This window comes from Arachis duranensis, chromosome 9 (genome assembly GCF_000817695.3).
Source record: "Arachis duranensis cultivar V14167 chromosome 9, aradu.V14167.gnm2.J7QH, whole genome shotgun sequence".
Lineage (NCBI taxonomy): Eukaryota > Viridiplantae > Streptophyta > Magnoliopsida > Fabales > Fabaceae > Arachis > Arachis duranensis.
Window position 1 is genome coordinate 82,138,445 of NC_029780.3, and position 6,310 is coordinate 82,144,754.

Sequence of the window (6,310 nt, forward strand, 5' to 3'; positions counted from 1 at the left end):
ATGTTGATTCTTGAACACAGCTACTTTTATGAGTCTTGGTCGTGGCCCTAAGCACTTTGTTTTCCAATATTACCACCGGATACATAAATGCCACAGACACATAGCTAGGTGAACCTTTTCAGATTGTGACTCAGCTTTGCTAAAGTCCCCAGTTAGAGGTGTCCAGGGTTCTTAAGCACACTCTTTTTGCTTTGGATCACAACTTTAACCACTCAGTCTCAAGCTTTTCACTTGGACCTGCATGCTACAAGCACATGGTTAGGGACATCTTGATTTAGCCACTTAGGCCTGAATTTTATTTCCTTGGGCCCTCCTATCCATTGATGCTCAAAGCCTTGGATCCTTTTTACCCTTGCCTTTTGGTTTTAAGGGCTATTGGCTTTTTCTGCTTACTTTTTCTTTTTCTTTATAATTTTTTTTGCCTCTTTTTTTTTCGCAAGCTTTTGCTTTTTCACTGCTTTTTCTTGCTTCAAGAATCAATTTCATGATTTTTTCAGATTATCAATAGCATTTATCTTTGTTCATCATTTTTTCAAGAGCCAATAATTTTATCATTCATAAACAACAAGATAAAAAATATGCACTGTTCAAGCATTCATTCAGAAAACAAAAAGTATTGTCACCACATCAATATAATTAAACTAATTTCAAGGATAAATTCAAAATTCATGTACTTCTTGTTCTTTTAAATTAGGAATATTTTTCATTTAAGAAAGGTGAAGGATTCATGGAATTATTCATAGCCTTAAGACATAGTTACTAAATACTAATGATCATGTAATAAAGACACAAAACATAAACACACATATAGCATAAAAACCGAAAAATAGAAAAAATAAGAACAAGGAATGAGTCCACCTTAGTGATGGTGGTGCTTTCTTCTTGAAGAACCAATGATGTCCTTGAGTTCTTCTATGTCTCTTCCTTGCGTTTGTTGCTCCTCCCTCATTGCTCTTTGATCTTCTCTAATTTCATGGAGAATGATGGAGTGCTCTTGATGTTCCACCCTTAATTGATCCATATTGTAACTCAAATCTTCTAAAGAAGTGTTGAGTTGTTCCCAATAGTTGTTGGGAGGAAAGTGCATCCCTTGAGGCATCTCTGGGATTTCTTGGTGATGAGCTTCCTCATGCGTCTCTTGGGATCTGTGAGTGGGCTTTCTTGTTTGTTCCATCCTCTTCTTAGTGATAGGCTTATCCTCCTCAATGGGGATGTCTCCTTCTATGATAACTCCAGCTGAGTAATATAGATGACAAATAAGATGAGGAAAAGCTAGCCTTGCCATGGTGGAGGACTTTTTGGCTATTTTGTAGAATTCAAGGGAGATGACTTCATGAACTTCTACTTTCTCTCCAATCATGATGCTATGAATCATGATGGCCCGATCCACAGTAACTTCAGATCGGTTGCTAGTGGGGATGATGGAGCGTTGGATGAACTCCAACCATCCTCTAGCCACAGGCTTGAGGTCCAGTCTTCTCAATTGAACCGGCTTGCCTTTGGAGTCTCTTTTCCATTGAGCTCCTTCCACACATATGTCCATAAGGACATGGTCCAACCTTTGATTAAAGTTGACCCTTCTAGTGTAGGGGTGTGCATCACCTTGCATTGTAGGTAAGTTGAACACCAACCTCATATTTTTCGGACTAAAATCTAAGTATTTCCCCCAAACCATTGTAAGATAATTCTTTGGGTTCGGGTTCATACTTTGATCATGGCTCCTAGTGATCCATACATTGGCATAGAACTCTTGAACCATTAAGATTCCGACTTGTTGAATGGGGTTAGTCAGAACTTCCTAACCTCTTCTTTGGATCTCATGTCGGATCCCCAGATATTCATTTTTCTTAAGCTTGAAAGGGACTTCAGGGATCACTTTCTTCTTGGCCACAACATCATAGAAGTGGTCTTGATGGGCTTTGGAGATGAATCTCTCCATCTCCCACGACTCGGAGGTGGAAGCTTTTGTCTTTCCTTTCCCTTTTCTAGAGGTTTCTTCGGCCTTAGGTGCCATTAATGGTTATGGAAAAACAAAAAGCTATGCTTTTACCACACCAAACTTAAAATATTGCTCGCTCTCGAGCAAGAGAAGAAAGAATAGATGAAGAAGAAGAAGATATGGAGGAGAGGGAGAGAAGGTTGTGTTTCGGCCAAGGAAGAGAAGAGAGGGTTGTGTTGTGTGAAAATGAAGAAGAATGGAGGGGTATTTATAGTGGAGGGAGAGGGGTTAAGGTTCGGCCAAATTGGGTGGGTTGGGTGGGAAAGTGATTTTGAATTTTGAAGGTAGGTGGGGTTTATGGGGAAGAGTGGAAAGATGTGAGTGGTGAAGGGGGGTAATTGAAAAGAGAGATTGAGGTGATTGGTGAAGGGTTTTTAGGGAAGAGTGTTTATGGGGAAGAGACGATGAATGTAAAGAAGAGGAAAAAAGGTGAGTTGAGGTAGGTGGGGATCCTGTGGGGTCCATAGATCCTGAGATGATCCTGTGGGGCGATGAGCGGATAATTTATACGCTTTTTGGCATTGTTTTTAGATAGTTTTTAGTATAATCTAGCTACTTTTAGGGATGTTTTCATTAGTTTTTATGCTAAATTCACATTTCTGGACTTTACTATAAGTTTGTGTGTTTTTCTATGATTTCAGGTAATTTCTGGCTGAAATTGAGGAACCTGAGCAAAACTCTGATAAAAGGCTGATAAAGGACTGCTGATGCTGTTGGATTCTGACCTCCCTACACTCGAAATAGATTTTACGGAGCTACAGAACTCCAAATGGCACGCTCTCAACGGCGATGCAAAGTAGACATTCAGAGCTTTCCAGAAATATATAATACTCCATACTTTATTCGTGATTTGATGACATAAAACGGTGCTCAACGCCAGTTCCATGCTGTATTCTGGAGTCAAACGCCAGAAACACGTCACGAACCAGAGTTGAACGCCAAAAACATGTTACAACTTGGCATTCAACTCCAAAAGAAGCCTCAGCTCGTGTAAAGTTCAAGCTCAGCCCAAGCACACACCAAGTGGGCCCCAGAAGTGGATTTCTGCATCAATTACTTACTTCTGTAAACCCTAGTAGCTAGTCTAGTATAAATAGGACTTTTTACTATTGTATTCAGTGTCTTTTGATTGTCTAGTCTTTTGACCGATCCTGGATCCTGAATTGTATTTTTGATCCTGTGATCACGTTTTGGGGGCTGGCCATTCGGCCATGCCTGAACCTTCATCACTTATGTATTTTCAACGGTGGAATTTCTACACACCATAGATTAAGGGTGTGGAGCTCTGCTGTACCTCAAGTTTCAATGCAATTATTACTATTTTCTATTCAATTCCGCTAGTTCTTATTTTAAGATATTCGTTGCACTTCAACATGATGAATGTGATGATCCGTGACACTCATCATCATTCTCACCGATGAACACGTGACTGACAACCACTTCTGTTCTACCTTAGACCGGGCGCACATCTCTTGGATTCCTTAATCAGAATCTTCGTGGTATAAGCTAGATTGATGGCAGCATTCATGAGAATCTGGAAAGTCTAAACCTTGTCTGTGGTATTCCGAGTAGGATTCAGGGATTGAATGACTGTGACGAGCTTCAAACTCGTGATTGTTGGGTGTGATGACAAACGCAAAAGAATCAAGGGATTCTATTCCAACATGATCGAGAACCGACAGATGATTAACTGTGCTGTGATAGAGCATTTGGACCTTTTTCACTGAGAGGATGGGATGTAGCCGTTGACAACGGTGATGCCCTACATACAGCTTGCCATGGAAAGGAGTAAGAATGATTGGATGAAAGCAGTAGGAAAGCAGAGATTCAGAAAGGACACAGCATCTCCATGCACTTATCAAAAATTCCCACCATTGAATTACATGAGTAACTCTATCTTTATTTTCTGCTTTATTTATTATTCGAAAACTCCATAACATTTATTATCCGCCTAACTAATATTTACAAGATGACCATAGCTTGCTTCATACCAACAATCTCCGTGGGATCGACCCTTACTCACGTAAGGTATTACTTGGACGACCCAGTGCACTTGCTGGTTAGTTGTGCGGAGTTGTGACTAAGTGTGATTCACGTTTGAGAGCGCTACCAAGTTTTTGGCGCCATTGTTGATGATCACAATTTTGTGCGCCAAGTTTTTGGCACCGTTGCCGGGGATTGTTCGACTTTGGACAGTTGACGGTTCATCTTGTTGCTCAGATTAGGTAATTTTCTTTTTTTAGTTTCTTTTCAAAAAGTTTTCAAAAATATTTTTTCAAAATTTTTCCCTTTGTTTTCGAAAATTATTCCAAAATTTTTATGAATGAATTCTAGAGTTTCATAGTAACATGTTGAAGCCTGATTGGCTGTAAAGCCATATCCAAATCCTTTTGGATTGAGGCTTCCACTTGTCAACATAACGGGTATGTATATGGAGTTGGATAAAATATCAGTTGTTGCATGCCTGATTTATATCTTCTAAAGCTGGCTGGCTATTAAGCCATGCCCAACCTTTGGATTGGAGCTTTAGACTAACATTGAAAGATTCCTGAAATTCTTATTAAAAATTTTGAATCTCTTAATTTCTTCTCCTATATGTTTTTTTTCGAAAAAATTAAAAGAAAATACAAAAAATGATAAAATCATAGAAACCAAAAATATTTTGTGTTCTTGGTTGAGTTTTGCATCATGTTTTAAGTTTGGTGTCAATTGCATATTCATATTGTTCTTGCATTTTTTGAAAAATTCATGCATTCATGGTGTTCTTCATGATCTTCAAGTTGTTCTTGGTAAGTCTTCTTGTTTGATCTTGATGTTTTCTTGTTTTGTGTCTTTTGTTGTTTTTCATGTGCATCTTTGCATTCATATTTTCTAAGCATTAAAGATTTCTAAGTTTGGTGTCTTGCATGTTTTCTTTGTATCAAAAATTTTTCAAAAATATGTTCTTGATATTCATCATGATCTTCAAAATGTTCTTGGTGTTCATCTTGACATTCATAGTGTTCATGCAAGCATCATATGTTTTGATCCAAAATTTTCATGTTTTGGGTCATATTTGTGTTTTTCTCTCTCTTCATTAAAAATTCAAAAATAAAAAATATCTTTTCCTTATTTTAATCCTAATTTTCGAAAATTTGAGTTGACTTAGTCAAATTTTTTTTTAAAACTTAGCTATTTCTTATAAGTCAAGTCAAATTTTCAATTTTAAAAAAAATCCTATCTTTTCAAAACTTTTTCAAAAATAAAATCTTTTTCATTTTTATCTTATGATTTTCAAAAATTTAAAAATAGTTTTCAAAAATTTTTCTTAATTTTATCTTTATTTTCGAAAATTATGCTAAACAACTGATGTGATTGATTCAAAAATTTGAAGTTTGTTACTTTCTTGTTAAGAAAGGTTCAATCTTTAAATTCTAAAATTATATCTTTTAGTTTCTTGTTAGTCAAGTAATTAATTTTAATTTTTAAAAATTAAATCTATCTTATCTTATCTTTTATATCATATCTTTTTCAAAATTTTATCTTTTTCAAAAATTTGATTTTAAAATATCCTTTCTAACTTCTTATCTTCTTATCTTTTCAAATTTGATTATCAAATCTTTTTCAACTAACTATTTGACTTTTTGTTTGTTTCTTATCTTTTTCAAAACCACCTAACAACTTTTCTCTCTCTAATTTTCGAAAATACTTCCCTCTTTTTCAAAAAAAAAAATTCTTTTTTTTAATTAATTAATTATTTTAAATTTTAAATTTAATTTCATTTCTTATCTTTATTTTCGAAAATCATTTGACTCCTTTTCAAAATTTAATTTCGAAAATTTCTTCCTCTCTCATCTTTTCCTATTTATTTATTCATTTACTAACACCTCTCTTCACCTCTCTTCATCTCAAATCACTGCCCCTATCCTTACCCTTGTGTTTGGATTCTCCTTTCTTTATTCCCTTCTTCTTCTACTAATAATAAGGAACCTCTTTACTGTGACATAGATGATTCCTCTTCTTTTTCTATTCTCTTCTCTTTCATATGAGCAGGAACAAGGAAAAAGGCATTCTCGTTGAAGCTGATCCAAAACCTGAAAGGACTCTGAAGAGGAAACTAAGAGAAGCTAAATTACAACAATCCAGAGACAACCTTGCTGAAATTTTTGAACAAGAAAAAGAGATGGCAGCCGAACCTAACAACAATAATGCAAGAAGGATGCTTGGTGATTATACCACACCTACGTCCAAGTTTGATGGAAGAAGCCTATCAATTCCTACCATAGGAGCAAACTTTTTGAGCTGAAACCTCAATTAGTTGCTCTAATGCAA